The 23,445-nt window shown below is 42.3% G+C and overlaps 1 protein-coding gene across 3 annotated transcripts in view; it reads left to right on the top strand.

The window, feature by feature from the left end:
• The window catches only part of FRMPD4 (FERM and PDZ domain containing 4), a 587,249-nt gene that overhangs the window by 296,267 nt on the left and 267,537 nt on the right, over positions 1 to 23,445 (top strand). The window lies entirely within an intron of this gene.

Below are 23,445 nucleotides of genomic sequence, written 5' to 3'. Positions count from 1 at the left end.
CAAAAGTATTGAGACGCCTGCCTTTACAAGCAAATGATTTTAATGGCATCCCAGTCTTAGTCCGTAGGATTCAATATTGAGTTGGCCCACCCTTTACAGTTCTAACAACTTCAACTCTTTTGGGAAGGCTGTCCACAAGGTTTAGGAGTGTGTCTATGGGAATGTTTGACCATTCTTCCAGAAGTGCATTTGTGAGGTCAGGCACTGATGTTGGACCAGAAAGCCTGGCTTGCAGTCTCCGCTCTAATTAACCCCAAAGGTGTTCTAATTCATCTCAAAGTGTTGAGGTTAGGACTCTGTGCTGGCCAGTCAAGTTCCTCCACCCCAAACTCGCTCATCCATGTCTTTATTGACTTTGCTTTGTGCACTGGGGTGCAGTCATATTGGAACAGGAAGAGGCAATCCCCAAACTGTTCCCACAAAGTTGGAAGCATGAAATTGTCCAAAATGTATTGGTATGTGGATGCCCTAAGAGTTCCCTTCATTGGAAGTAAGGGGCCAAGCCAAACCCCTGAAAAATAACCCCACACCATAATTCCCCCTCCACCAAATGATTTGGACCAGTGCACAAAGCAAGGTCTATAAAGACATGGATGAGCAAGTTTGGGGTGGAGTAACATGACTAACCTGCACAGATCCTGACTTCAACTCGATAGAACACCTTTGGGATGAATTTGAGCAAAGACTGCGTGCCAGGCCCTCTAATCTAGCATCAGTGCCTGACCTCACAAATGCCCTTCTGGAGGAATGGTTAAACATTCCCATAGACACACTCCTAAACCTTGTGGACAGCCTTCTCAGAAGAGTTGAAGGTGTGACAGCTGCAAAAGGGTGGGCCAACTCAGTATTGAACCCTACAGACTGAGACCGGGATGCCTTTAAAGTTCATGGGTGTGTAAAGGCAGGCATCCCAATACTTCTGGTAATATAGTGGGTGTTGGCATAGGTGTCACAAAATGTGGCAAATCCATTAGTAATTATGTTTTACTGTCAGTTGCAGACAATTGGCGCTACAATAGTTAAGTCTGGAGCATTTCATTTAAACTGATTTTGCAACTATAATATTTTTCGTAACGTAATACAGATTTAAACTAAAACAATATTGGAATCCATAATAGCTGCAAAAGATCCTTTTCTACTGCAAGCCATATTCTCCATGATTACTTCTGGTTCTCTTAACTGTTGTAGAAGAATGAAAAGAAACAGAATTACATGGGATACTTGATAAAAATTTGGTGAGCACAGATTTCCTGCTGACTGGTTCAGTTTTCCATCCAGACATTGTTTGAAATTTTTATGATCCTGGAATGTAAATGCTGGTGATGTTGGAACAACTTTGGGCTGTGTCAATGAGCTAGCTTTTGACATCCTACTTTAGGCTGCGTTTGTATTCCAATAGTCTTGTATGGGGAGAGAAGCAGTTCTCACGCTTCAAAGGGTCAATGCGCATGGGCTTAACGCTAAACATTCCAATAATGAGAAGTGATGCAGGAAGCATAGAGAAAGAGAAAGTTACACAAACAAACCTCAGGGAGTACATTCCTTCTGCCTTCCTAATGATCATTCATGAAGATTTGAGTGCTAATGTTGAATTACGTAGAATAAGTTAGACTAAATGGCCTTTCTGACTTCAGCAGTTGTTGTGTTTGCTGGACAGCATTATTAGCTTATTGAAAGCTTTTGTTTGTTTCCTGGGTTGTCTATTTAAAGGTTTTGGATTTCGGCAATATCTGGCATTCAAATAGTTATATCAGATAGTTACAGTAGATAGATATGCGATTTGATAGTTTAGAGCTCTAGAAAACCTTTTGAGAGATTGTTAATGTAGGTAGATGATTCCTAAGAGTAATTGCGCCAACATCCCTGATATGTATACAAAGAGTTATTTGGTTCCTCAGGCCAGTAAGTGGGACTTTAAGGCAATAAAGAAAACGTATCAGCATAAAAGCGATTTTAGATTTTATCGTAAAAGATACATGAATTACAACATGTTAGCTTCATAAATTATATAGTGCAGGGTGGGTGAGAGACCCATCCGTGATGGTGCAAGAAGATAAAGAAGTGACACTGTGGGTATTGGTGACTTTAGAAACACAAAAATCCTGCCATCCGTCGGTATTGGATATTGCAGGGAGCGTCTCAATTCCCCAACGCGTTTCGGCTTGCCTAAAGCGGCTATGCCTTTTTCAAGGTATCACCATATCTAGAATGATATTTAGACATTGTAAGTGTCATTATGCACTAAATACTTAGTTTGTATAATCTAGGTTGAATAAATAGCTTACATTTTGTTTTTTGTATATACAGTTTCTCGGTCGTTGTTAGTGGAACATGCCCCTCTTTTTCCCAAGATAGTCACAAGATCCCCATAAAGGAAAGGAGTAACAGTGATGCAGGCACTAAAAAGACCAAATTGCTGTTTCATAAATATCCATGACATATATTAATTCTTAACCACTTAGAGTTCTCTAAGTGGTTAAGAATTAATATATGTCATGGATATTTATGAAACAGCAATTTGGTCTTTTTAGTGCCTGCATCACTGTTACTCCTTTCCTTTATGGGGATCTTGTGACTATCTTGGGAAAAAGAGGGGCATGTTCCACTAACAACGACCGAGAAACTGTATATACAAAAAACAAAATGTAAGCTATTTATTCAACCTAGATTATACAAACTAAGTATTTAGTGCATAATGACACTTACAATGTCTAAATATCATTCTAGATATGGTGATACCTTGAAAAAGGCATAGCCGCTTTAGGCAAGCCGAAACGCGTTGGGGAATTGAGACGCTCCCTGCAATATCCAATACCGACGGATGGCAGGATTTTTGTGTTTCTAAAGTCACCAATACCCACAGTGTCACTTCTTTATCTTCTTGCACCATCACGGATGGGTCTCTCACCCACCCTGCACTATATAATTTATGAAGCTAACATGTTGTAATTCATGTATCTTTTACGATAAAATCTAAAATCGCTTTTATGCTGATACGTTTTCTTTATTGCCTTAAAGTCCCACTTACTGGCCTGAGGAACCAAATAACTCTTTGTATACAGTAGATAGATAGTTGTTTTGAGATAGTTGAGTACAATCTATATATTAAATGTGATGAAGAAAAACATGGGGAAGTTTATTTACTAAAGGTTTACTGTGCTCTGCAAGTGCACTTCAAGTGCATTTACTCTAGCTCTAAAGGGGAAGCTCTGCTGTTTTATATCATCCAATCATGTACAAGCAAAAAGCAAAAATGCATTTTTTTTATTTTCCTTGCATGTGATTGAGTATTCTTTGCAAAGTGAAACGTTACCTCATTTACTAAGCTCTTGAACAAGTGCACAATGTGTCAAAATGTATTGTATAATGTTAAAGCACAAAAAAGATTGACAGAAAATGCACTCTTTAGTGTATCCAAAAGAGTAAAATCCACAAAAGTCGAGGTTAAGACATGTAAACATTAGGTTTTACATACTGGTACAAACATTTATTCAAATCAAATTAATAGAGATTAATTGAACCAGAGAAGAACACTGAAACTGTCCATAAATTGATGAATGACCCAAATATGGAGAGTATTGGTAAAACTGTATACACCCTGGCAAAAGACCTGCATCTCCATTTCAAGTGTACAGATGGCGCATTAGGAATCTTGAACACCTTGCAGAATTGGATACACATTCTGACCTTTGGGACTGTTTATCAGCAAAATATATTCTGTTCAAGGAATACAATAGCATGGACATGGAACTGCCATTATCTTCTGAAAGAAAAGCAATAGCAGATAAACACACACCAATTATACAGCTATATCGGATATTGAAAAGTTTGTTACTTTCAGTTAATGAAAATGTTTTCAAAACTTTATTTACTCAGCAGCATTAGAAAATACATTTTTATTCAATACGTGTTATATTCATTATGATATACAGTAGGTTAAAGTGTTCATTTTTTGGAGAGGTTATTATTAATGATAGCACAGTTTTATGGTGTCTTTTGGAATGTGTAGTGTTATGTTCCATTTTAAAAGTCAATGTTCTTAAATGGACTGTAAGTATCTTTAAAGAGGTTGCATAATCTCCATGGTTTTGGTCGGTAGTTGTCTGCATAATATTAGTTAGTTAAAAACTCAAAGTTCCATTGGCACTATGGAAATGTACATTTTAAAAGCAGTTGAGAACAGTTTTAAAAAATAATATTTTTGACATATTTCAAAAATTATCTTTGGTTAAACTTTTTTAAGCATTTTCCCTATTTATTGCTTGAATACATGGTAGAACTTTTCCAACATCAATAAAAATAAATGTAATCTTTATATGTGTAGTGATAATTTAAATGCCTTTATTAATCATTTTCATTTATTCACAACCTGGCTGCCAAACACAGGCCAGGGAGAAAAGGTTAAGCCTCCTAAATAGTACTTTAGCAAAAATATTTTCTTTGTTTTGGACATAGAAAGGTGTGTTGGACCCTTTTTGGGAGTTTTACTTTTGTCTGTCTTAAGTGGACATATATTACCTTTCAGATATGGAATGGATGAGGGGAAATTCCCCACTCTATTCAAATTACCAAAACAGTTTTTGTCAGTGTATAAAACTATGATGAAGGTGGACTTTAACCCCCAAGCCATAAAATAGATTGAATAGCACAACCTTTATCCTGGCCAGAGTACACAGGGAGAGTAAGAAACTCTCCCCACCCCTTTCCATTTTTACTCCCTGACACATCACTGAGGTCTAAACTATATGAGGTATAATCTCTAGTATGCAGAATAATATATAAAGTGTACAGGAGTAAAAGGAGCACACTTTTAGAAAGATGCTCCAGTGACAAATTTTTCATCAGACAAGAAGTAACTGAAGTTCTCCAACAGCAACACAAACATAAAAAAATATGCTTTTATAAGTTGGGTGGGAGAATGATAGAACCCCTGTCGGCTTATTTATTGTTCCCTTTTTCCCTACTGCCTATTTTCCCTCACTTCTATAGCTGGTAAAAGGTTTTCCCCAAAGTTGTATTAGGCATTTACTATACAGGAATACAGTACCCTCAGGTAGGAGGTTCTTCAGAAAGTGTGTTCTTACATCCCCAAAATGTTGGGCTTTTCCTCTTTTCTCTTTTCACCATGGTCTGGCTCAACTATCCTTTTCATTAATCTGTTCTTGGTACTGTATTCCTGTATGTATTTCTGAACATCAGCTGCTATATGATTTAGGTGATGCTCACTGTACCTACTGTATATACATGCATGTATTAGTTTTGGGGGTTAGATTTAACAGTGGAATGAATACCTATGCTGTATTATGCTTGATGTGATATGACATACTTGGATATTTGTACCCATTGTATAACTGTATGTATATGCCTAATACAACATATATGCAGTATTTGTGTTATGTAGTGTGCTTACTCCATATATTTAAATGTATTGTACAGACTAATTCACTGTGGAGGGGTTTAAGCACCCCTAAAAAATAATATATTGTTGGTTGCTAAATGATGTAGCTGATAGTGATGCGCAGACCTTTATTGCTATTTAAAAGGTTCTCCCGAAAACAGAAAAATAAAAAAAATCTCTTTAATGGAACCTCAGATAGCAGTGACAGGCCTCTACTCCAAAAGGTTTTGGTTTTGGATACAACTCTTGCACTGGTCATAGTAAAGTCCAGAATTTCTCACCCAAGATTTATATTAAAAGATTTCAGAAAGTGCATTGGATAGTCTATCACATTGTAGATTTTACAGAAAAGGGTAAGGGTCTGCAATGATATTTGCTCAAATACTTGATTGTTGATGTTGAAGACATTGTTGGCATGGGTGGCATTGCTTTTTGTAATTGTTTGACTGGTACATTATTCCTAAATGCATACAATGAGAACATTACAGCAAGAGTTAAAACCATTATTTACCTATTAACATCTTATGTTACTTGAAAAAAAATATATTTATTCATTATATGCTTTAAATATAGTATATGTGAAAATGCATTATTTGTATGTGAAAATGCATTTATTTGTATGTGCTTTTTTGTTACTCTGCACTAGCATTAGGCTCACACTCCATGAATCGGGTTTCAGTATGTGCTGTTATCTTATATCATGAAGCAAACAGCCAAATTTCACATGGAAGTATGGCAAAGTCAGTATAATAAGGCAATATGTTGTTGTAATCTAAATGTAGTCTTTCCACCTACGTATACAAGATAAAAAAAAAAAAAAAAAAAAAAGACTCCAATGACATATTTGTTATTGTTACGGTCTTGTCATTTTCAGTTTATTTTCTTAAATACCAAGCCAAGTTGTTTGGTTGAACTTTGATCATTTTAGGTTGGATGAAAATTAGATGTGGAATAAATAATATGTTTCATGCATATTTATTTCTGCTATTTCTTCTTTATAAGTCCCAAATATACAGTATCTCACAACAGTAAATACATCCCTCACATGTTGTAAATATTTGATTATATCTTTTCATGTGACAACACTGAAGAAATGACACTTTGCTACAATGTAAAGTAGTGAGTGTACAGCTTGTATAACGGTGTAAATTTGTTGTCCCCTCAAAATAACTCAACACACAGCCATTAATGTCTACACCACTGGCAACAAAAATGAGTACACCCCTGAATAAAAATGTCCAAATTGGGCCCAATTAGCGATTTTATCTCCCCGGTGTCATGTGAATTGTTAGTGTTACAAGGTCTCAGGTGTGAAGGGGGAGCAGGTGTGCTAAATTTGGTGTTATGGCTCTCACTTTCTCATACTGGTCACTGGAAGTTCAACATGGCACCTCATGGCAAAGAACTCTCTGTGGATCTGAAAAAAAGAATTATTGCTCTACATAAAGATGGCCTAGGCTATAAGAAGGAGTTGAGTGCAAGTGCTCAGCGTCCGATCCAGAGGTTGTCTTTGGGAAATAGACATATGAGTGCTGCAAGCATTGCTGCAGAGGTTGAAGGGGTGGAGGGTCAGCCTGTCAGTGCTCAGACCATACGCCACACACTGCATCAAATTGGTCTGCATGACTGTTGTCCCACAAACAGTTTGCTGAAGACAAGCAGACTAAGGACATGAATCACTGGAACCATGTTCTGTGGTCTGATGAGACCAAGATAGGCTTATTTGGTTCAGATGGTGTCAAGCATGTGTGGTGGCAGACAGGTGAGGAGTACAAAGTCAAGTGTGTCTTGCCTACAATCAAGCATGGTGGTGGGAGTGTCATGGTCTGGCACTGCATGAGTGCTGCCAGCACTGGGGAGCTACAGTTCATTGAGGGAACCATGAATGCCAATATGTAATGTGACATACTGAAGCAGAGCATGATCCCCTCCCTTCGGAAACTGGGCCACAGGGCAGTATTCTAACATGATAACGACCCCAAAGACACCTTCAAGACGACCATTGCCTTGCTAAAGAAGCTGAGGGTAAAGGTGATGGACTGGCCAATCATGTCTCCAGACCTAAACCCTATTGAGCATCTGTGGGGCATCCTCAAATGAAATATGGAGGATCGCAAGGTCTCTAACATCTGCCAGCTCCGTGATGTCATCAGAGGAGTGGAAGAGGACTCCAGTGGCAACCTGTGACGTTCTGGTGAATTCCATGCGCAAGAGGGTTAAGGCAGTGCTGGAAATTAATGGTCACATTATTTTGGCCACACAAAATATTAACACTTTGGGCCCAATTTGAATATTTTCAACATTTTCACTTAGGGGTGTACTCAGTTTTGTTGCCAGTGGTTTAGACATTAATGGCTGTGTGTTGAGTTATTTTGACAGCAAATTTACACTGTTATACAAGCTGTACACTCACTACTTTACATTGTAGCAAAGTGTCATTTCTTCAGTGTTGTCACATGAAAAGATATAATTTACAAAAATGTGAGGGGTGTACTCACTTTTGTGAGACACTGTATGTCATGGTAGACAAGTGGGTTGATCAAATGTACTACTGCTGCTGCTGTGCATTAAAAGCCAGCAAAGGGCTTTCTGATAAAAGTGACTGGGCAGCTCTACAGCCACCTGATCACTTTTATGGGGCTCTTAAAGGGGGGCCTCCTCCCCCGACGGCAGTACCCGGGGGGGTTCTTGGGCTTTCCTGTCCCACAGGGGAGCCTGAAACCATGGGAAACAGCTTCCCCAGGGGAATGCAGGAGGAGCTCAGGGAACATCCATACTCCATTCCCTCCTGCAGCTATGATCGTCAGCAAAGTGTATTACTTCACTTGATAAGTCACAGCTCTCGTTAGGCTGCAGTAGCCTAGGATGCACTATTTAAACACAATCTGTGTTTGAATAGTTGCAATGGAGAGCAAGGAAAATATTGGAGGTCTAATAGACCACAAATGTCTCTATACAGAGTACCTGTCACCTGTCCATGCTAATATCTAGGGATCTTGTTAGCCCCCTTGTGATGGCAATAAAGTAAAAAAAAAAAAAAAATAGGTGTAAAAAAACAGAAAATTGATAAAATAAATAAAACTACTGAAACAAAAATTAAATCACACATAAAAAGCACAGCATAGGGTGAGCACATGCATGTAACATCAATTGCGCCACACATGTGAGGTATCATCGCGAACACCAAGTGAAAGCAATAATTCTAGGGCTATAGTTCATGGTTTACTCTAAACTAGTGACATGTAAAGCCTTTTAAAGTGTCGCCTACAAAGAATTTTGGGTTCCATCATTTTTTGCAATTCCACAGACATGCACAATTTTAAGACTTGACATTTTTGGTATCTATTTAATTTACGTAACCCCATCTTTTATATTTTTCCAACAATTTGGTATAACATTGTGTTTTGTTTGCATGAAAATAAATGTTACTGTATTTGTTCCTGAAAATATGAGTTTGATAAATAACAAACATAAGAAAAATTGCATCTGCCACCATTTAATTCTCCAATGTCTCTGCTTTCACCAAAATGTATACTTTTTTCTCTATAGAAATTTCTTAGCAAAAATGCAGATTTTAACATTGCAGATTTTAAAAAAAAGAAGAAATTGCTCCAGTAGAAAAGTGGTTAAAGTGCATTGAGCTTCCAGTCATGCAAAGATTGTATGGAATTAAATTGCCACTCTTTTTTTTTTTTTTTTGATGATTTAACCTAATATTTTCACTGTTGCATCCTATTACTTAGGAGCTAAGCAATCCTGGTGTCCAAAAGGACAGTGCTTCTAACCTTAGTCTTTGTTAGTGCTAAGTTTTTTTAAGCCTTTAAACATATGCTTCTAAGAAAAAGCCAAAAGGTGAAAAAAAAAACATTTTATGTAACCTATTTATCTTCTACATTTTTATGTTTCCATATTATACCAGCATAATCAAAGAGTACCGAGGAAATACTACATTAAGAATATGATTGAACTGTGCAAAGATATATATTTTACTTTGAAAATCATTTCAAAACTGGATTTATTTTAGCAATATTATATTTAATATATCAACATGGAACTTTAGGTACAAACTGTACTTAAACAGTATTTTTAAAGGTTTTGGTTAAGTCACCTTCAAACTGAAAATCAATTTTACATGCCTTCAATGAACCTCAAACTGGAGCTCTCCTTCTCTAAATCCTAAAAAAGTCTTAACATGAAAAACATGATTACATTGCTTACTTTAAAATGTATCTAGAGCCATTTTTCCATTTAGGATAAGGCAGGGAACCTTTGTCAAGTGTTTAAATTATTAACACAAAAGTCCCAAGTGTCCATACATTCTCGCAAACATGCATTTTAGTAGTGGTGCTATATGTCCTTCCAACCATGTCAACCATTTTTCTTCCTCTGCGTTTATAATTCTCCATAATATACTTCCTTCACGTGCATATATCCCTTTACCAACATTTGTATGCTCTCACCTTATGTTAAGATTTCACAAGTAGGTCTCATGCACTTGGTTCTTTAAGTAGGGTCTCCTATGCCACAGATTGAATGCCCTTCTCCAGCTCATTGATGCTCAATGTCCATGATCTGCATACCTTAGGTGGATGCTGGTAAAACACTCAATATAAAGAGGAAAATATAGCGCTCTTCGTATAAAATCCACTATTTTTATTAAAAAAACATATATACTCAACTTTTTGGGTGCACACTACTGGTGCATACAGTATACAGGAATATATTGGTGAAACCAACCAGCAAAATGGCTGACTGTACACTTCCTTTTTTTGTAGTGTGACGTCACCGGCTCCTCCCAATGCCACTGTATAAGTATGTTATGTGGTCAGCAAACGGTTAATTATAGCAGAATCTCAGCTTAAAGGAGAAGTGCTGTAAAGTTAAATGGCTTGGAATATGGCTTTTTTTTTGCAAGTTCTAAAAACAAAAGCATAAAAACAATTCAAAATATTGTTTAAAAAATGTTTATAATCCTGGGCAAAAAACATTATCATTGCCTTTACTATCCAATAAAATACACACATCTGGTGTGAACAAGCCCTTAAAGTGTATTGAAACCCTCATCCTGTAAAACTCATTTCGTTTAGAATTGTGTATAGATATTATAAATACCTAATCATATTCCCTCTGTTCTCTGCTGGCTGCATAAGAGCTGAAGGAGGAGAAACAGCAGAACACTGTGAATGGCTGTGGAGGGGGGGGGGGGGTGTCAGGACAAGCTTGATCATTGGCTCCCAGTATTGTAGATACAAAACAAAGAAAGGGCGCACCAGCCTAGCGCATTATCCTCAGCGAGTTTATTATATCAAGATAAAAATCAGCTACTCACAAACATTCGTGAAATTCAAGCACATCAATTCCATAAAGCCGCCTCATTGCAGAAATACGATCTCTCGTGAAAGCAGAGGGCTGACGCGTTTCAAGGCCGTGCCTCTTCCTCAGAGCCTCGAAACGCGTCAGCCCTCTGCTTTCACGAGAGATCGTATTTCTGCAATGAGGCGGCTCTATGGAATTGATGTGCTTGAATTTCACGAATGTTTGTGAGTAGCTGATTTTTATCTTGATATAATAAACTCGCTGAGGATAATGCGCTAGGCTGGTGCGCCCTTTCTTTGTTTTGTATCTACAGTGTCTGATCGACCGCCCCGGTCGTAAGGGGCAGCAAAGCCTAGCCATAATGGATGCCAAGTATTAGTACGAGTTCCAGGATTGAGGCAGCCTGAGGACCAGGTTCTGAGCGCAGGAGTGGGGTGCTGAATAGCACTTATCTTTTCTGGAATAAGCTCCCAGTATAGCTAGGAAACTGACCACAGTGTGTTCTGCTTAGTGTGGTCAGTTTTTATTGGTAAAGCAGAGGAACACCAGGGATTTTACACAAAATAAGCAATATGAAGAGAACAGAATATATTTTCATATAAGCATATAGTATAGCAAGCACACATCAAGAATATGAAATGTTGGATTTACCTATTTTTTAATGATTGCTTAAATCATGGCAAATTAAGTTCATGTTCACACCATCTAGGTTGAGCTGGACTTGAATAAATTAAAGCAGACTCAATGCAATGGCACATAGAAAACATTTTTTTCTATGTACCTTGCTCACACTAGAATTCTGCTTTGAGGTCATTTGCCATGTATTACACAAAAATGAAGACATACAGTATTTTTACGCAGCACAACTCACTGTTTCATCCTGCAATGCACTGCAGTCCACAGGCTTGAAGAACATGTCATTTCTCATTAAAATAGTAAAAAAAAAATATATATTTAATCAGTGCTCTGCATTGTAATACCACCCCTCACTGCCCCTATACATTAGTGTGAAACAGTCCTAAAACTCAGTAGATAGCATTATCCAGAAAAACTACCTTTTATGATTATTAATTCGAAATCGATGCATGGAATAACATTTTATCTCTGTTGCCATAGTTGCAAGTTTGCTATTTTCTCTTTGGAACAAGCAAGCTTCTCTTCATGGTAGCAATTAATTCTGTAAAGAAAAACCTTTTCACATGAAATTTAACCAGAGTAAACAGGTACTAAGTATAGTAAAATGCATGCTGTCAACCTGAAATTAGGAGGCTGATGGTATTTGAGGACTGCGTCACCTTATTTGCTAGAGAGTTGATGAATTTCTAATTACAAGGCAGTTGTAAAGGTTTTGATTAATTTTATCTTAAACATCGATAGGTTTTTAAGCTAAATGTTTATTTTTCCTTAACTATTTGTATCAATGTTTCTCTTTATACTATTAACATTGAATCGGTGGTGCACTCAAAACACAAGATTTACACAGCATTGCGGAGAAAGTAACTGAAAGTCTGAGAGAAAGAGGAGGGATGGGTTATAAGTAGGGTTGAGCGGACACCTAGATGTCCGTGTTCGACGGGTTCGGCCGAACTTTAAAAAAAAGTCCGGGTCCGTGTCCCGGACTTTTACCGAACTTTTCTCGGACACCGAACCCCATTGAAGTCAATGGGGACACGAACTTTAAGGCACTAAAATGGCTCTAAAACACCAAAGGAAAGGGCTAGAGTGCTGCAAATGGCAGCAAAACGTAATTAAGAGCATGGCAAGTGCTCTGCAAACAAATGTGGATAGGGAAATAACTTAAAACAACAAAAAAAAACAGAAAAATAAAACAATGTTCTTCCTTATCTCTGAAGGACGAGGCCCATATGGAGTAGGAGGGAGGTTGAGGTGGTGGTGGATGTGGCGGTGACATAGGCATGCGCACAGGGTGTGCCGGGTGTGCCTGGGCACACCCTAATCACCTAGGGCACATAGCATTGCCAGTGAGGAGATGGGAAAGATCTCCCTCAGACCTGCTCTGCTCTATTTCTCTTTGCCTACAGGTACATGGCCCCGATACATTACTCTCCCTGCTGGCAAACACATGCATGTGTATTTCAACTTTGGGGTGCACACCTTAATGCAATAGGCTGCGCACACCTATGGGCGGTGTAGGTGGAAGCGGCGGTGGAGGAGGACCAGGGCCGGATTAAGAGCATCATGGGCTTGGTGCTGAGGATTTTGAAGGGCCTTAAGGGCCGTGCCTTGCCATGCACCCAGAGGAGGAAGGGTGCAGCCATGCATGCCTAATTCAACATGGGATGCTGTCTCTGAAGCCCATAAACACATCCATGCATCGGCAACTGTCCCTCCTTGTCCGGCCTTCGCGCTGTGTGGGGAGGTTCTGAGGGTGCTGCCTGGGGAAGCGAGCATAGAAGCCAGACTTCTGTGTTTACAAGTGACAGAAGAGCGGTAACAGTGAATATGGCCAACCCGGGGCCTATATAAAAGGTAGGGGCCTGGAGCTGCAGCTCCAATAGCCCCTACGTTAATCTGGCCCTGAGGAGGAGGACGAGGTAGCCAACACTGCTTCTTTTCACAAATTTTAAATGAGGGTACACCCCAAAAGAGTGAGAAAGAGCAAAAATGGAACAATGGGTGGGTAAGGTCGGTATCCATTGCTATTCTGCACAAGGTACGGAAAAGTCCCGTGGGATCCATGCCTGGTTCATTTTAATGAACGTGAGCTTGTCCACATTGTCTCTGGACAGGCGGCTGCGCTTGTCTGTTATAACGCCCCCAGCCGTGCTAAATACCCGTTCAGATAATACACAGGCTGCAGGGCACGCCAGCACCTCCAAGGCGTAAAGGGCAAGCTCAGGCCATGTGCCCAATTTGGAGACCCAGAAGTTGGGCACATGGCCCTCATTCACTACATGTAGGCGTGTGCACACATACTGCTCCACCATGTTGGTAAAATGCTGCCTCCTGCTAAGACGTTCCATCTGAGCTGCTGGTGCTGCTGTTTGTTGTGGCGTGCTGACAAAGCTTTTCCACATTTTGGCCATGCTAACCCTGCCTTCTGAGGTGCTGGCGGTGCCCTGGTTGCGTTGGCGACCTCCTCCTCCTCCTCCTCCTCCTCTGCCTTGTGCTTCCACTGCGGCCCCGCTGTCAGATGGGAATGCCAGCAGCATGGCGTCTACCAGCGTGCGCTTGTACTCGCGCATCTTGCGATCGCGCTCCAGTGAGTGAATTAAGGATGGTACGTTGTCCTTGTAATGGGGATCCAGCAGCGTGGCCACCCAGTAATCAGCACAAGTTAGAATGTGGGCAACTCGGCGGTCGTTGTGGAGACACTGCAGCATGTAATCGCTCATGTGTGCCAGGCTGCCCAGAGGCAACGAAAGGCTGTCCTCTGTGGGAGGTGTATCGTCCGTGTCCTCTGTATCCCCCCAGCCACGCACCAGTGATGGCCATGAGCTGGCCTGGGTGCCACCCTGCTGTGAACATGGTTCCATCTCCTCCTCCAGCTCCTCCTCCTCCTCATCCTCCTCATCCTCCAGAACTGTGCCCCTGCTGGACAGTTGTGTCCCTGGCGTTTGTGTGTGCAGGAACCCACCCTCGGAGCCCCTTGTGAATGACTGCCCTGAAAGCCTTGGAAATGTTACCTCTTCATCCTCCTCCTCCTCCTCATCCTGTGCCACATCCTCTTCCATCATCGCCCAAATTGTTTTTTCAAGGAGGCATAGAAGTGGGATAGTTAAGCTGAGAACGGCGTCATTGCCACTGGCCATGTTGGTGGAGTACTCAAAACAGCGCAACAAGGCACACAGGTCTCGCATGGAGGCCCAGTTATTGGTGGTGAAGTGGTGCTGTTCCGCAGAGCGACTCACGCGTGCGTGCTGCAGCTGAAACTCCACTATGGCCTGCTGCTGCTCGCACAGTCTTTCCAGCATGTGCAAGGTGGAGTTCCACCTTGTGGGCACGTCACATATGAGGCGGTGAGCGGGAAGGCCGAAGTTACGCTGCAGCGCTGCCAGGCGAGCAGCAGCAGGGTGAGAACGCCGAAAGTGCGCACAAACGGCCCGCACTTTCTGCAGCAGCTCTGACATATCGGGGTAGTTTTTAAGGAACCTCTGCACCACCAAATTCAGCACATGCGCCAGGCAAGGGATGTGCGTCAAACTGGCTAGGCCCAGAGCTGCTATGAGATTTCGCCCAGGCCGGGCTTGAGGCTCGCTGGCAGCAACCACTCATTTGTCTGCTGTTCCATGCTCCTCCACAACTCCTGCGCGGTGTGTGGTTTGTCCCCCAAACAGGCAAGTTGTAAAACTGCCTGCTGTCGTTTACCCCTGGCCGTGCTGAAGTTGGTGGTGAAGGTGTTACGCTGTCCGGATGAGGAGGCGGTAGAGGATGAGGAAGCGGAGTAGAAGGAGTTAGGAACAGGAGGCAAACTGAAGCGCCCTGCAATCCTCGGTGGTGGAAGGACATGCGCCAGATTGCTATCCGCCTCAGGCCCATCCGCCACTGCATTTACCCAGTGTGCCGTTAGGGAGATATAACGCCCCTGACCGTGCTTACTGGTCCACGTATCGGTAGTTAGGTGGACCTTGGCACAGATGGCGTTGCGCAGTGCACACCTGATTTTTTCCCCCACTTGGTTGTGCAGGGAAAGGATGGCTTGCCTGGAAAAGTAGTGGCGGCTGGGCACGACGTACTGTGGGACAGCCACCGACATAAGGTTTTTAAAACTGTGCGTCTCCACCAGACGGAATGACAGCATTTCAAAGGCCAATAATTTTGAAATGCTGGCATTCAGGGCCAGGGATCGCGGGTGGGTAGGGGGGTACTTCCTCTTCCTCTCAATTGTTTGGGAGATGGAAAGCTGAACGCTTCCACGGGACATTGTGAAGATGGTTGTTGGTGACCCAGGTGGTGGTGTTGCTGACAGATCGTCTGTTTGCGGGGTGGCAGGTGCCGGTATCACTACAGATGTGGCTGGAGCGGCCGAGACTGCAGCAGAAGAGGAAGCAGGATGAGCCAGAGACGTTTCTTGGTTTTGAAGGTGTGTACTCCACTGCAGCTCGTGCTTTGCACTTAGATGCCTGATCATGCAGGTTGTGCTCAGGTTGAGAAGGTTTATGCCTCGCTTCAAGCTCTGATTGCACAGGGTGCAAACCACTCGTGTCCTGTCATCAGCACATTTTCTAAAGAACTTCCACGCTAGAGAACTCCTTTGAGCTGACTTTGGTGCGCTCGTTCCCTTGCTGCGTTGGGCAGTAGCGGGCGTAGTGTCTAGGGCATGGCCGCTCCGCTTCTGCACCCTGCTCCCTCTTCTGCTGTGCTGGTGGCTCTGTGCGACCACCGCCTCTTCCTCCAAACTACTCAGGTCACCTGCATGACGTTCATTCCATGTGGGGTCGAGGACCTCATCGTCCTCCACATCATCTTCCACCCAGTCTTCACCCCTGCCCTCCTTGTCGGTCTCCACAATGCTGAACACCGCAGCAGTTGGCACCTGCGTTTCGTCATCATCGGAGACGTGCTGCGATGATCCTTGCATGTACTCATCTTGAGAAATAAGTGGCTGGGCATCGCTGCACTCAATCTCTTCCACTTCTGGGGCAGGGCTAGGTGGATGGCCCTGGGAAACCCTGCTGACAGAGTCATCAAAAAGAAGAAGAGACTGCTGTATGGCTTGGGGCTCAGACTGCTTGCCTGATTTGCAAGGGGGTGAGGTGAAAGACGGTTGGACATCGGCTGCAGGTGCCAACTGTGACCTTTCTGCAGTAGACTGGGTGGGAGACAATGTGAAGGAACTGGAGGCACTGTCAGCAGCAAACCAATCTACTATCGCCTCCACTTGTTCTGGCCTCATCACTTCTAGGGGCGTATGATGCCCTACCAAATGCTGATGCAGGTTCTGTCGCCTACTCACACTTGAGGAAGGTGTTTCACGTGTGCGTGTAGCTGGCACAGATCGACCACGTCCTCTCCTTGCAACAGGAGCTCTACCAGCAGCACCACGACCCAGGCCACGGCCCTTATTTGACGGTCTCCTCATATTTCTGTAATTTAAGATCTTGCCCTAGAAAGGTTTTTATTGAATAGCGGAATAGGAAATATGATCCAAAAAAGTGTATTTATCTTGCACGTACAAAACCACACTAGGCCCCAATTACTATTGTTTCTACCCCTAAAAGGATGGATGAGGAGTAGGAGGAGTATGGAACAGACAGCACCCTCAAATCTTCAGAAGTATGAGATGAACCTCAAAAACTTGGAAAGGTGGATCTCACACGTACCGACACAGACTATCCCGCAATTCAATTGATCCTCAAAGGTTTTTATTGAATAGCGGAATAGGAAATATGATCAAAAAGAAAGTGTATGTATCTCACACGTACACCACCACACTAGGCCCCAATTACTATTGTTTGTACCCCTAAAAGGATGGTTGAGCAGTAGGAGGAGGAGTATGGAACAGGCAGCACCCTCAAATCTTCAGAAGTATGAGATGAACCCCAAAAACTTGGAAAGGTGGATCTCACACGTACCGACACAGACTATCACGCAATTTAATTGATCCCCAAAGGTTTTAATTGAATAACGGAATAGAAAATATGATCAAAAAGAAAGTGTATGTATCTCACACGTACACCACCACACTAGGCCCCAATTACTATTGTTTGTACCCCTAAAAGGATGGTTGAGCAGTAGGAGGAGGAGTATGGAACAGGCAGCACCCTCAAATCTTCAGAAGTATGAGATGAACCCCAAAAACTTGGAAAGGTGGATCTCACACGTACCAACACAGACTATCACGCAATTTAATTGATCCCCAAAGGATTTAATTGAATAGCGGAATAGAAAATATGATCAAAAAGAAAGTGTATGTATCTCACACGTACACCACCACACTAGGCCCCAATTACTATTGTTTGTACCCCTAAAAGGATGGTTGAGCAGTAGGAGGAGGAGTATGGAACAGGCAGCACCCTCAAATCTTCAGAAGTATGAGATGAACCCCAAAAACTTGGAAAGGTGGATCTCACACGTACCGACACAGACTATCACGCAATTTAATTGATCCCCAAAGGATTTAATTGAATAGCGGAATAGAAAATATGATCAAAAAGAAAGTGTATGTATCTCACACGTACACCACCACACTAGGCCCCAATTACTATTGTTTGTACCCCTAAAAGGATGGTTGAGCAGTAGGAGGAGGAGTATGGAACAGGCAGCACCCTCAAATGTTCAGAAGTATGAGATTGTGTTCACTGTACCCCACAAAGATTGTGTTCACTGCACCCCACAAAGATTGTGTTCACTGCACCCCACAAAGGATTTTGTTCACTGCACCCCAAAAAGATTGTGTTCACTGCACCCCAAAATGGATTTTGTTCACTGCACCCCAAAAAGGATGTTGTTCACTGCACCCCAAAAAGATTGTGTTCACTGCACCCCACAAAGATTGTGTTCACTGCACCCCACAAAGGATTTTGTTCACTGCACCCCAAAAAGATTGTGTTCACTGCACCCCAAAAAGGATGTTGTTCACTGCACCCCAAAAAGGATTTTGTTCACTGCACCCCAAAAAGATTTTGTTCACTGCACCCCAAAAAGGACGTTGTTCACTGCACCCCAAAAAGATTGTGTTCACTGCAGCCCAAAAAGATTGTGTTCACTGCAGCTCACACACAGAAAAATGGATGTGGATCACTGACACCTGCCTATCTCCTATCCCACACCACACAGCTCCCCCATGTTGGTAAAAAGATTGTGTTCACTGCACCCTAAAAGGATTTTGTTCACTGCACCCCAAAAAGGATGTTGTTCACTGCACCCCAAAAAGGATTTTGTTCACTGCACCCCAAAAAGGATGTTGTTCACTGCACCCCAAAAAGGATTTTGTTCACTGCACCCCACAAAGATTGTGTTCACTGCACCCCACAAAGATTGTGTTCACTGCACCCCACAAAGGATTTTGTTCACTGCACCCCAAAAAGGATTTTGTTCACTGCATCCCAAAAAGGATGTTGTTCACTGCACCCCAAAAAGATTGTGTTCACTGTACCCCACAAAGATTGTGTTCACTGCACCCCACAAAGGATTTTGTTCACTGCACCCCAAAAAGATTGTGTTCACTGCACCCCAAAAAGGATGTTGTTCACTGCACCCCAAAAAGGATTTTGTTCACTGCACCCCAAAAAGATTTTGTTCACTGCACCCCAAAAAGGACGTTGTTCACTGCACCCCAAAAATATTGTGTTCACTGCAGCCCGAAAAGATTGTGTTCACTGCAGCTCACACACAGAAAAATGGATGTGGATCACTGACACCTGCCTATCTCCTATCCCACACCACACAGCTCCACCATGTTGGTAAAAAGATTGTGTTCACTGCACCCTAAAAGGATTTTGTTCACTGCGTCCCAAAAAGGATGTTGTTCACTGCACCCCAAAAAGGATTTTGTTCACTGCACCCCAAAAAGGATGTTGTTCACTGCACCCCAAAAAGGATTTTGTTCACTGCACCCCAAAAAGATTGTGTTCACTGCACCCCACAAAGATTGTGTTCACTGCACCCCACAAAGGATTTTGTTCACTGCACCCCAAAAAGGATTTTGTTCACTGCATCCCAAAAAGGATGTTGTTCACTGCACCCCACAAAGATTGTGTTCACTGCACCCCACAAAGGATTTTGTTCACTGCACCCCAAAAAGATTGTGTTCACTGCACCCCAAAAAGGATGTTGTTCACTGCACCCCAAAAATGATTTTGTTCACTGCACCCCAAAAAGATTTTGTTCACTGCACCCCAAAAAGGACGTTGTTCACTGCACCCCAAAAAGATTGTGTTCACTGCAGCCCAAAAAGATTGTGTTCACTGCAGCTCACACACAGAAAAATGGATGTGGATCACTGACACCTGCCTATCTCCTATCCCACACCACACAGCAATATCGATTGTAGTTTGTAGAACACAGTTTCCCTAAAATTCAGCAGCAGCAGCCTCTCCCTAACAGGATTGAGAAGAGATCGTAGATCAGGATTGAGTGCAGAGTCACCCCACCCCCCACACAGCAATATCGATTGTACTTTGTAGAAGACACTGACCCTATAATTCAGCAGACTCTATCCCTAAAATGCCTACAACTCGCCCTGCCTAAACACTCCGACCTGTCCCTCAATTCTATCCGGACACAAATGGTTTTTTCCTGCCTGTCTTTCCCTAATCAGCAGCCAGCACGTTGATGTGTGCTCTGTCCCTGATCTAAGCAGCAGAATGAAGACGCTGTGGCTGCCTGGAACTTATAAAGACTTGGTCACATGCTTCAGACGGCCAATCACAGCTACTGAGACATTTGCAGGCATGGCTGGGATGGCTTAAGGCACACCAGTTAAACGATTGTTGATTGGCTGTTGAAAGCCCGCCATGAAAAGAGCGCCAAAGCATGCAAAACCCGGAAATAAAACGACCGAACACGGATTTTTACCCGAACATACAGTAAAGTGTCCGTGTCCGTGTTCGGGTACAAAAAATCCAATTATTCGGTACGAACACGAATAATACAGTCCGTGTTCGCTCAACACTAGTTATAAGACATTTTTCTAATTCATGTAGCTGTGTGCATTCTGAGCTTACACCTCTAAGTCCTACAAAGAACAAGCTTGATTATTACATATAAAAAGCAGTCTAGAGCTCCAACTGCTGACTGGAATTCATAAATATGAAACGTTTATATATATATATATATATATATATATATAAATATATATTATATATATACAGTATCTCACAAAAGTGAGTACACCCCTCACATTTTTGCAAATATGTTATTTTATCTTTTCATTTGACAACACTGAAGAAATTACACTTGGCTACGATGTAGAGTAGTGAGTGTACAGCTTGTATAACAGTGTAAATTTGCTATCCCCTCAAAATAACTCAACACACAGCCATTAATGTCTAAACTGCTGGCAACAAAAGTTAGTACAAATGGCCGAAATGGGGTACAAAGTGTCAATATTTTATGCTGCCACCATTATTTTCCAGCACTGCCTTAACCCTCTAGGGCATGGAGTTCACCAGAGCATCACAGGTTGCCACTGGACTCCTCTTCCACTCCTCCATGACAACATAATAGAGCTGGTGGATGTTAGAGACCTTGCGTTCCTCCACCTTCCATGTGAGGATGCCCCACAGATGCTCAATAGCGTTTAGATCTGGAGACATGCTTGGCCAGTCCACCACCTTTACCCTCAGCTTCTTTAGCAAGGCAGTGGTCATCTTGGTGGTGTGTTTGGGGTCGTTATCATGTTGGAATACTGCCCTGCGGCCCAGTCTCCGAAGGGAGGGGATCATGCTCTGCTTCAGTATGTCACAGTACATGTTGACATTCATGATTCCCTCAATGAACTGTAGCTCCCCAGTGCTGGCAGCACTCATGCAGCCCCAGACCATGACACTCCCACCACAATGCCCAACTGTAGGCAAGACACACTTGTCTTTATACTCCTCACCTGGTTGCCTTCACAAACACTTGACACCATTTGAACCAGATAAGCTTATCTTGGTCTCATCAGACAATAGGACATGATTCCAGTAATCCATGTCCTTAGTCTGCTTGTCTTCAGCAAACTGTTTGCTTGCTTTGTTGTGCATCATCTTTAGAAGGGGCTTCCTTCTGGGACGGCAGCCATGCAGACCAATTTGATGCCTTGTACGGCGTATGGTCTGAGCACAGGTTTACCCCCCACCCCTTCAACCTCTTTAGCAATTCTGGCAGCACTCAAACGTCTATTTCTCAAAGATAACCTCTGGATATGTCGCTGAGCACGTACACTCAACTTCTTTGGTCCTGTTCTGAGTGGAACCTGTCCTGTTAAACAACTGTATGGTCTTGACCACTGTGCTGCAGCTCATGTTCAGGGTCTTGGCAAACTTCTAATAGCCTAGGCCATCTTTATGTAGAGCAATAATTCTTTTTTTCAGATCCTCAGAGAGTTCTTTGCCATGAGGGGCCATGTTGAACGTCCAGTGACAAGTATGAGAGAGTGAGAGCGATAACACCAAATTTACCACACCTTCTCCCCATTCACCCCTAAGACCTAGTAGCACTAACGAGTCACATGACACTGGGGAGGGAAAATGGCTAATTGGGTCCAATTTGGACATTTTCACTTAGGGATGTACTCACTTTTGTTGCCAACGGTTTAGAAATTAATGGCTGTGTGTTGAGTTTTTTTGAGGGGACAGCAAATTTACACTGTTATACAAAACATACTAAAACTCCTTATACATTCCCTTTATGTAAAGAAAAGTGTAAGTAGTTTTTTTTGTTAGATTTGGTGATTTACACATCTTATAGCGAACATGGCTTTGCCCATGCAGAGAACATTAACAATTGCACGTTATTAGCAGACCCTCTCTAGCACCACACACTTGCTTTCGTCCCCCACCGCTATGCTTGACTGTTGGAATCAAATTGACATAACCGTGCTTCTAGAAATGAAGATTATTATTATTATACAGGATTTATATATCACCAACAGTTTGCGCAGCACTTTACAACATTAGGGCAAACAGTAAGGTTACAATACAATTCAATTCAGGAATCATAGGGTCCTTCTCATGGAGATGCATGTAACTCATGCCTATTCCTCTCATGTGACAGCACTGTAGCCACTCAGGAGCCCAGCACTGCACCTTAGGGAAAGAGTCCTTAGCCCTGTGTAAGCTTCAAGTCAAGTTTAGAAGGGAGTGAAAAGATTGAAAGTATAAGCTGCCGGGGCCGGAAAAAAACCTGCCTGCTCAAAGCACAGGTTCACTTTAAAGGGTAAGTTCACTTTAAAAAAAAATAAAATAAATTAACTTATTTTTGCAGGTAAAAAATGTATTATTATTATTATATATTTTTTTTGAGCCTGTAAAGCAATGCACCAGTGATCAGCAGATTACTGGTGCCATGCAGGTCTCCTGCAGACAAGTCAGTGTATCTGTTTGCCTGTTCATCCCATACGGGCAAGCAGATACACTAACAAGAAGAATCAATGAACTACCAAGGCACTCCACAGCACCATGGTAGTTCACTGAGAACTACAAGCTGACATCTGCAAAGGATGTTGGGACTTGTAGTATATTCACACACAGAGCTCTGTGCATAAATGATGCGTCCTTTTAGGCAGAGCCCAGCACAGCCACCCTGATTTAAAAAAACTGACAGCTAGTACAGGGAACATCTCCCCATACTACTGCCACGGGGGAGGGGGGGGGGATCAGGTGGTGGCTACAGCATTTGGAGCATGTTACATGTTCCACCCTAAAAACATGAACCTATCCTGTAAAGCGAGTGTAAATGTTTAATTTTTCTTTAAATAAAAAATATGTCATACTTAGACCCCTTTCAAACAAGCGGACCGATTGGGTCCACCTGTCAGTTTTCAGAGGCATGGAGGAGCTCAGCTATGAGGAAAGATTACATCAACTGAATTCACCTTAAAGCCATCACAGAGGAAAAGGGGGTACTCTTTATGTCTGGAGGAAAAGAGATTTAATCTCCAAACACTGAAAGGCTTCTTCACAGTAAGAGTGGTGAAAATGTGGAATAGACTCCCCCAAAAGCTGGTTCTGGCCAACTCAGTAGTGTTTTTAAAAAGGCTTGGATTTTTTTCCCCCACTTGAGTAAATTAGTTCATGCTTTTTTTGTGAGGGGGGGTGGATTGCCTTCCTTTGGGTTAACTGTGG

Source organism: Pelophylax lessonae, assembly GCF_965119305.1.
Source record: "Pelophylax lessonae genome assembly, chromosome: 2".
Lineage (NCBI taxonomy): Eukaryota > Metazoa > Chordata > Amphibia > Anura > Ranidae > Pelophylax > Pelophylax lessonae.
The sequence above is the reverse complement of the archived record's forward strand: the minus strand, read 5'-3'. Positions and strand labels throughout refer to the sequence as shown.